Here is a 9,965-nt window from a genome sequence, read left to right as displayed (position 1 = left end):
TCTCATTCGTGTTTAGTCGACCGACGAGTGTTTCCGAGATTTTAGCGTCTGTCACTATTGAAAACGAAAATGGACGCAATATGGCGAAGTTTAGCAAATTGAGATGAAATTCAGTTGCAGTTGTCAGCCGCGGTGGTTGAAAAGAAAGAAGTCGGGACGGGCGATGTGTCGACATTTCGCGGCGATATCTCCTCACCATTATCAAGTGACAACTGTGCAGTGAGTGGAAATAGGCGAGTGAAAATTGCTGTGCATAAATTATCATTTTGATCCGATCGAGATCAGTTTTCGTGGAAATTGTGTGTGAACAGAGGGAAGTAGGAAGCGCCAACAGTGAACTCAGTGCCACTCTCACCCACGATTCTGCTGTGAATCCGTTTTCCAGTATAAAAGGCCAAAGACTAGGTGAGTACGTACCCGAGCTTGTGCTAAGTAACCTTTTGTACGCAAGATTTGTTTCCAATTGGGAACTGGTTTGTTTGCCTGCGAGCGAACTTCTTTGTTGGGGGATAACAATGCAACCACTTAGCGAGACAATATCCAATAGTTTCAAGCGAGCCCCGCACCCCATCATCCGCCTCGTATCCATTCACCTCCGCTTGGCTCTTATGCAAAGAACTCAGTGCAAATCACCTCCTCGCGCTGCACTCCAGCCCAGCAAAGTGCACGTGAACCGGTGCGAGTGCACCAAACTCGCACTCAGATCGCCCTCAATAATAATAACAAAATTTCCGCACAAGCACATGACGCATGGCTTGGTAATTGGCGAATTCCTCGCAAATCCATCAACTCTTGATGACTGCAGGCGTATCGGAGTGTATTACGCTGCCTGTCCCCTGGGTCAATCGCGGCGAATGGCTGGATGACTCCAGCTGTGTCATCATCAATTACTCGAACGAGACGTTAGTTGCGGTATTTCACTTGCGTTCGCAGTTTGTTTGCAATCTATTTACACTTTATCTGCATGCGAAATGAGGAATTGAAGCACGGTCACAAGTTCTGAGTTGATTTGCTGTTGGCGGAGCAGTTGCGGGCAGGCTGATGGGGAGGGAACAGGTCGTCGTGGCTAACGGAAGGGATCCCTATATGAGGCATTTGAAGTGAATCATTGATAAATGCAGATAATATCTTATCTCAATCATACAACCTTAACTGCGCCCCCACCAGGGCCGATAAAAAAATATTTCGCAATTCTGGACATTGCAGCAACCATCCGAAATCAGTCTATTATCCAAAAATAAGATAAAACAACGGTTTCCACATATTAGGTTGGGGGAAAAGTAATGAGGTTTTTGTGATCGAATTTAACGCTTTATTTAACATACTTAGAATTATCCGATTTAAGTCAAATATGCGCCTTTTGGTTCGCAAACTTGTTGCCATTTAGAAGGCAACTCCATTGTCTCCCCCTTATAAAGCCCCCCCTTCTTATTTGCAAAAAACTCAGACAGTTTTCGCAAGCCTCTTTTGAGTCCAACTTAGTAGCACCAAGAGCGTTTTGCATGGACCGGGAGAGATGGTAATCACTTGGTGCCAGGTCCGGACTATACGATGGGTGCGATAGGACATCCCATCCGAGCTCCCGTAGCTTCTGGTGGGTCATCAAAGATGTGTGAGGCCGAGCGTTGTCCTGGTGGAACAGAACACCATTCCTATTGACCAATCCTGGCCGTTTCTGGTCAATCGCCTGCTTCAAACGGTCGAGTTGCTCATAGTAGAGGACTGAATTGAGGGTCTGGCCATAGTTGAGCAGTTAATAGTGGATGACTCCCTTCCAATCCCACCAAACACACAGCAAAATCTTCCTGGCCGTCAATCCGGGCTTGGCGATAGTTTGGGCCGGCTCGCCGCGCTTCGACCACAATCTTTTTCGCTTGATATTTTCGTACGTGATCCACCTTTCATCACCAGTCACCATCCGCTTCAAGAATGGGTCGAATTCGTTCCGTTTCAGCAATGCATCGCAGGCATTGATTCGGTCCAAGAGATTTTTTTCCGTCAACTCGTGTGGCACCCAAACATCCAGCTTTTTTGGAATCCAATCTTCTGCAAATGGTTCCAAACGATTTTATGGTCCTTACCCAATTCCTGGTCAATCGAGCAAATGCTCACATGCCGGTCTACTTGGATGATTTCGACGATTTTATCGGTTTCTACGATGACTGGTCTACCAGTACGGGGTGTTCCTTCGACATCCACTACACCAGAACGAAATCGATCGAACCAACGCTGTGCTGTGCGAATCGTTACAGTATCGGGTCCATAAACTTCACAAATTTTTTTGGCCACCTTGGTTGCATTTTTACCTCTCAGATAGTAAAAATGTAAAATATGACCAATTTCTTCCTTGGTGGACTCCATGTTTGACGCGTTATAACTTGAGACTGAAACGTTCGATCACAAAACTGTCAAAGAGACACCTGTAGTCGTCTTCAAATCGCCGTATAGTATGACCCGATGCGATAAGTACAACACAAGATATGTTTAAGTGTCGTCATCTATTGACAAAATACGACATTACTTTTTCCCCAACCTAATATATAGATCTGGAAAGATGTCATAAATAAAAGATTAAATCTTGTGAAACGATGGAGGAAAGATGCAAGTCTGCGTTGGCTCGTTAGAGTCACAATGGACCGTTTCGATTGCGCCAGTTGCAAATGAAAATCGAAAGAATTCAAAAGAACAGTTACAAGCCTACAGGTTACATTGCATTGCATTACATTATTGCACAATAATTTGAATTCTTTGATATAAATCGAACCCAATCAAAATTTCATAGTTCTCTTCCTTCATTTCCATCAATTTTCTTCCAGTGTCCAAATTCTACCAGACGGAAAGTGCCTGGCGCGCGTCCTACTTGTAAATTGCTTAAAGCCAGGGTGGTAAGTTACGGGCAAAGAATGCAGAGAACATTATCCAAAAGGGCTTTCCGCCTTCTGGTCAATCTGGGACGATGCATCATATGCCATCGCGAGAATGATGCTATTTGAATTCTTGCCAGAAATGATTCCAATCTTTCATGGGTAACTTATGTCCTTAGACCGGTATGGGAAAAGACGGGGGCGAGTTGTTATGTTGTTGGCACGACAAAAGATTCAATGGATTTGCGCTAAAACAATTTAACTTTATTTTCCTTTTATTTAAGTTTTTTATTTTCCGAGTTGTCACAATGTCGGCAGATACCGGATTTTACCTAATACTAGCACTAAGTTCCAAGCATTTCCGTTCAATGAGCTTGTTGTGCAATATGTGGCGAAGATGAAGAGGCTCATTTCCTCAGTCCACTTCATCCGCTACCTACGCGAACCTGCTGAAGTGGTCGCCACAGATTATGGCGAAACAGCTGCGGCAGATGGAGCAATGCTCCTGGTTGTCGTGGCGCCTAGAGGGCGAAACGTGATTTCGACGCCGTGCTGTCTATTACGTCAAAAATTGTTTCTCGATATCATGGCCGCCACGATTCACACTTGCGTGCGTCCGACGCGCAAGTTGCTCGTTCCGCCACAACATTCCACTCCTAGCTGAGACCAAAGGTGGTATCAGCGAAGAACTATACGCACGATTCCCTTAACTCGGCTGTCGCAAGTCAAAAAGGACATGTCGCGCGCCTCTCGCCGTGTTTCTTTTTTTTTTGTTGGAAGAAGGGTTTAATCGAGCCGATACCCGTTGAGGACTGGACTGCGGGTGGTACGCAGTTGTCCGGTGGCGTTTAAAGCCGAGGAGTTTGCCCAACTCTGAAAAAAGGGAGGACTCAAATTACATTCCCTAGTCAGTGCAGCAGTGTCTTACAGAAGTATCGCCTCAGGCCACCTCGTGAATCTACCGATGATTTTGAAGCAATACCTGAGTCTCGCGAAGGGCCAATGATGTCGGGGTGGGTTGTATGGAAACACTTGGTGAACCGAGGGAACTTTCCTACCTCTTTCTTCACATCTGCTGTCGGAAGTGCCGAAGTTGGCGAGGGAACGTTTTCTCGGGCTTTTGTTTCAAAGCAAAAGTGAGTGGCTTATGGTCCGTGAACAATGTGACTGACCTGCCTTTAAGGGAATACTGGAAGTATTTAAGTGCGAGGTACACGGCGGGTAACTCACGATCATAGGTGTTGTAGTTCCGTTGAGCGCGATTGATCTATTTGGAGAAGAAGCTCAATGGCTGCCAGATTTGATTCACTTTTTGGGGAAGAGCAGCACCTACGATAATGTCCGAGGCATTGACGAATACAGCTAGTGGTGCATTTTTCTAAGGGAATGCCAGAAGTGTAGCATCTATCAACTGTTGCTTGGTGGTCTCAAACGCCTGGACAGCCTCTGGGAACCACAAAATCGGACGGGAGTCTTTGGGTTTCGGCCCAGACAAGAAGGCATTACGGGTCGATTGATTGTGGGTGGCCTTGGGCAAGAAACCACGATAGAAGTTTAACATGCCCAAGAACCTTCTCAAATCCTTAATACTTTTCGGAAGCAAGAAGCTAGAAATCGCTTGCACCTTGACTGGGTCTATTTGGATGCCTTTAGTGGTATTATAATTGGTCGAGGAATCTCTCCTGCGATTGTAGAAATTTGTACTTTTCAACGTTAAGTACTAGACCGGCCTCAAGAAAACGTAAAAAATGCACTCGAGGTGCTCTAAATGATCGGACTCAGAGGAAGACGCGACCAGAACATCATCCAAATATATGAAACCGAAGTTGAGGTTTCACAGCACGGAGTGGATGAATCTCTGAAAGGTATTAGCTTCTCCTCCGCCTTATTCCAACGTAGGGTGTTGAAGTGGTGAATGTAGGAAGATGGGGCCGGTTTTTCGGCCTGTTCTCCGTCGATCAAGCTTTCGAGATGTTTACTCCTGGATTATTTTGTGACAAGCAGCACTCAAAGAACCCTCCAATTATCACATTCAAAACGGGGCATTCTTTGAAATTTCAACGACCATCTCCTTTTCCGATCTCGCCTTACTGCTTTGGAACGTCTCCTTTTATATGCTTGCGATATAATACTTATATCAGCGCCTGTGCTTATAGGCAACTGCGTTTTCATATTTCGATTGGATATTGACAAGCGTGGTGAAGGGGACGATTTACATTCACCAAAGTTCAATTACATGATTTCATGCCTTTGATGGCTTCGGAATTGAAGTTCCGGTGGTACCAAAATATACCCTCGGGGCAAAGAGGTTTGGAGCTGCGTTTTTTACGCAACGCAACATTTCAGCCTGGATGAATTCACGGAGTGAATCTGCTGTTGGAGATACTGCTGTTGGCGGAGATACGCGCAGTTATCTCCGCTCGCAGCCTCACGAGTTGGCACAACATTTGCTCAACTAGCTGCGTTAAGCAGGTTTCTGCTGCTGAAGGCGATGTTGTTTTTATAGCTGACGTTGCTTCCGCGAGGCATGGTGTCGAAAGAATTGCGGCGTAGACGTCAGCTACGTCGTGTGTAATGGCTGCGCTGGTTGTCATAATCCGTTGAAGAGTAGATGGTAGACATCTTACTTATAGACTACGCATTAGCAACTCAGAAATTTTGTTACCGCCAAGACATTGAAGGCGACAAAGGAACTGGGAGAGTTTCTCTGGCTGGCACCTAACTACTTTATTAATTGTTCACTTAAGCGGCTATATGAGTTATCTGTCACCGACTCTAAAAATATGTCGCGGACTTCGAGAGCATACCGCGGTGGTAGCACTGTTATGACTTGGAAATATTGCTGTTATCGGTCTGTTATGTTACACCTCACAAAGTTTGCCTCCACTATTTCGAAACAAATTTCAGGCTCCTGATGATTGAAGTCTGGAAATCTTAGAACGCAGTTAACCGGGATCGGAGTCGTACTCATGTCTGCAAGCGAGTTGCGTGCTCTCGGCATGCTGGTTGTCACTGCTTTCCTGCTTACCTTCAACCCAGCAATTGATGGTTAATAGCAGAATTGTATTCACAAAGAGTATGAGTAGAAATTTTGCCACGAAATTCTTTTCAAGCATCGCTTACAAATGCATATGAAAATCAGAAATCTGAGTTCATATCTACGCTTACAACGTCACTTATATGCTACTGCTACAATGAACACGCAAAGATTTCGGAAATTTAGTATTATTTTCGCTATTTGATGGATTTTCGGACCTCAGTGCGAAGATTCAGCTTTTATAAAGAAAGTTCACTGGTCGCTGCCGGCTAAACTATCACCTAGGGAAGCTAGAGTTATATACGGACACTGCCTGCAGGTTCTGTGCGGAGTGTAATGAAACCCCTACAGATTCTGGGATGGGAATCGAACTTCTCCTGGTCAGGATCTTGCTTTATATCGTAAAAAATATCTCAATCCACAAATTATGAATTAGACAAGCAATTCCCATATAAGATTTTCTGTTTCAGAGTCTCACAATGAGAGTTTCTTTATTGCCCGGTCGGCTTTGTTGTGCTATCAGCTATGCTGTCTCGAAAGGATCGACTGCATCAGCTCGTGAATGATACCAAGCAGCTTCCAAGATTCCATATGAAAAAATTATGTTTTATAGACGTTTGAGTAAGAAATCCTTTTCTAGTCACTTCCGGCATAAACATTTTTTCGAGGTTTTGGAGAGTTTTCTTTTAAAAGAATAATAAGCTCGTTCAATCATTGTTTCGACTGTCCATTTCATTTCTGGGTACATAAATAAACACAATGCAATTTCGTCACTATCGTAAAGCGCCACCCAAATATTTGCTTTATTTTCTTTTATCTTGCGCAAAGCTTCTCGTATGCAATTCATTACACAAAATAGGAAATAATCGTCTAATTGAGATACATATGGTCTTTATTATCTCCCATATACAACCGCCTATTGACGATGGAACTCCATTGTGTTATCTTTCGTTATTGTTGGGCCTAGCTGAAGTTATCAACCAGTTAAAGCCTATAATCGCTGAATGACTATTTTATTCCCGTTTTTTTTCTTCGGAGTTTGAGCCATATTTTTTTGCTCATTTTGATTTGGTCGGCGCTCATTTCCAATCAATTCGTCTCATCCATCGATATGGGTGACAATAAAAAATGACGTGTAGAACTTCAAATTTCATATTATTCATATTGGTTACCGTTCCTCTTCATGTAGTTGAAATAGCTATCGTTCTATATGCTTGTAGTTTTTTTTCTAATAATAAGGCACGGTAGTTTCCCCTCCTACAAAAATAGTCATTTCAAGTATATACATATGAGTGAAATCATGGAAGGACCATTGAGAAAGATGACAAGACAAGGGTGAATACCTCATCATCATCGTCAACGGTGCAACAATCGGACAGACATCCCGATTTTCCGCCGAGGTCGACAAATTCGATATCCCTAAAAACTGTCTGGCGTCCGGCCTCGTCTTCTTTTTTGTACCATAGATATTGCTCTTATAGGCTTTTCGTGCTGGATCATCCTGATCCATACGGGTTAAGTGACCCGGCCACCGCAACTAATTGAGCCGGATTTTATCCACAACTTGACGGTCATGATATCGCTCATAGATTTAGTCGTTATGTATGCTACGGAACTTTCACCTCCCGTGAAGAAAGATCGGTTCTTTTCTCAAATGTAAAGTATAGTGTAATCGTGGATCCTTAGTTAAATTGACGATTGAATCTAAAACTAAGGATTAAGAAGGTCTGAATAGCCTTCTACGCCTGCAAAAGTATTTTTGCAAAGAAGTTTGGTCTTTGGACGAGAAAGACGTCATCCCATCTTAGCGCACGGCTCTATTGAGAGATGGCAGATGCTGATCAAAAAGTCCAATAGAAGTTCAGTAAGATTCAAAGGACCGCGTGTTCAGGTGCTACCGGTGCTCTACAGACTTGTCCAGCAAATGCTCTCAATGTATTCCTACACCTTCTCTTCTCCTACACCTCACTTAGAGATCTATATTAAATACACTGTAGCGTGAGTGCTCTGAAACTCTGAGTCTGAATGTTCAATAATAAAGCCCTAAGATGATAGCAACATCCAAGACGAAATACCTCGGGAACTTTGGGCATTCCCTACCGACTACGCCTCACACAAGTCGAAGTTCACGAAGGACTTTGCCATCGACTATTCAACCAGGGCAGAGTGGAAAACGGGCGACGTATTGTAAGGATATGCCACAATATTCTTCACCAACGAATCAAAGATGTTCTGTGGAGTTGATACAGGACTTTTCTCGGATACACACAACGTAGTCAAAACGTACGGTCTCCCAAGATTCGCTAGTGTATTCCAAGCTGAAGTACTGGTAACACTGGAAGTCTGTCGATAACAGGGCATTATCCGAGCCCCAAGCGTAACATAGCCATTCTGACCGATAGCCAAGCTGCCAAGGCCTCATATTCAGTCATGTATTCATATTCCTAAAATTCATCCTCGAAATGAATGAACTACAAGTAAATATCTTTGTTCTATAGAGAGGCACAAAATTTGCTAAACCCCTACGTCAAAATCTCTAAGAGAATAAGCGGAGTCAAAAAGGGAATTATATCAATGAGATAACCTCAAATCTATAGATTTTGGAGGTATCGAAACGCAATTTCTGAAGCAGCGATAGTGAATACCCCAATCCAAAGATGAGTAAACATCCAAAAGGTGCATCAACGGAGCTACTTTAGCGACCGCTTCTTTAAAATACTACATCGTGAAACAATGGATTTTCTCAATAGAAGGAAATTTGGCAGATAAGACAAGAATTGGTGGACCGTTGGCACTTTCTACAGAAGTGAAAACAGAGGTTGATGAAACAGTTCAACCTTCGACTGTCGGTGCAAACTGCACAACGATCAAAAGAAGGCGACAGGCCTGTATTTTCTGTGAAGAACATCCGCAATTTCCTGAACCTTGGTTTCTTCCATAACACAGTGCTCGAAATCCAACGTAAAAGTCATGGTAGCTGACGGGGTGAGCATTTGGGAAAAGCCTACCACACTTCGTCAAGGAAGGACCATTCGTTAACAGAGAATACTATGAGAAAAATATCCTTCCAGTGTTTGCATAATGTCTCAATAATGCTCACCAAATTATTTTGATGCAGCATAAAGCTGGATCGCATAAATACTTGACAATTTACGAAATGATTAACGAGCGTTTTGCGAATGTTTAGATAGATTAACCTGACAACTTTCTTACGCGACTTAAATCTCAACAAAAATGTGTGATGCAAGTTGAAGGATGGTATACTTACGGAACCCAGGTCCAAAAACTTCTTTTCTATCGTTGTGATGGATTCCCATAGTTGTTATATAATTTTCAAAATACATGAATTGTGTAGGCTTCCAATATCAGTTTTTATGTGACCAGGACAATTATAATCGAAATCACGATCAAAATGATGGCGGTTAGACTACAAACTGGGAAAGATCTAAGAGAATTAGGAAAGGGTCCCCAAAAGAGTGAATACAAAGGGGAAAGAATAGAGTGAATACAAAGACTTAGGACCCCAAATTCTCAACAAAAAAAAAATATTTTCAGATCTGGCCAAGCTTTGGTCAACTTGTGCTCAACATAATTCGTAGTCATGGTTTGTCCTACGAATTATATAAAGGAGCACTTAACATCTGCTAGCCGCTTCGGTCACTCTGCTTCCAGGGCAGAGGTGAAGCAGCGTCTGACGATTTGCCTCTGAGCCGTCATCGCCTAACATTTTTTGAAATACTGCCCCTAACTATGACATTCGTAAACGTTAGAGATTGATAGTTACATCATTCTTCCTTATCATCAATTAGTTTCGCACTAAAACTTCACCTTCACCTTCGAAACGAAAATCGTCTGCGGTTCTGATATTTCACGCGTGCGGCAGTTGTGACATTTTTATAATTGATCACACATACAGAAAGTCATTTTAAGTTAAACTATTTTCCGAAAATTGTTGAGGTTGGGCTAGTATGATATACTCGTGGAGAAAAAATATACAACTTCGTTGTACCTCCCAAGTTGAATTAAAATCTTTAGGACGTATCATTGTTCTATATTTATAGATT

The 9,965-nt window shown here is 43.0% G+C and overlaps 1 protein-coding gene across 2 annotated transcripts in view; it reads left to right on the top strand.

Annotated features, from left to right (window-relative positions):
* LOC119650617 overlaps positions 1–9,965 on the top strand; it is a 74,251-nt gene continuing 64,286 nt past the window's right edge. For both annotated transcript variants that reach the window (XM_038053505.1, XM_038053500.1), the window contains exon 1: positions 1–405. The gene's annotated coding sequence lies outside the window, so the exon portion shown is untranslated. The remainder of the gene's footprint in view (positions 406–9,965) is intronic.

This window comes from Hermetia illucens, chromosome 3 (assembly GCF_905115235.1).
Source record: "Hermetia illucens chromosome 3, iHerIll2.2.curated.20191125, whole genome shotgun sequence".
In the NCBI taxonomy this organism is placed as follows: Eukaryota; Metazoa; Arthropoda; class Insecta; order Diptera; family Stratiomyidae; genus Hermetia; species Hermetia illucens.
This window is presented reverse-complemented; position numbering and strand designations above follow the sequence as displayed.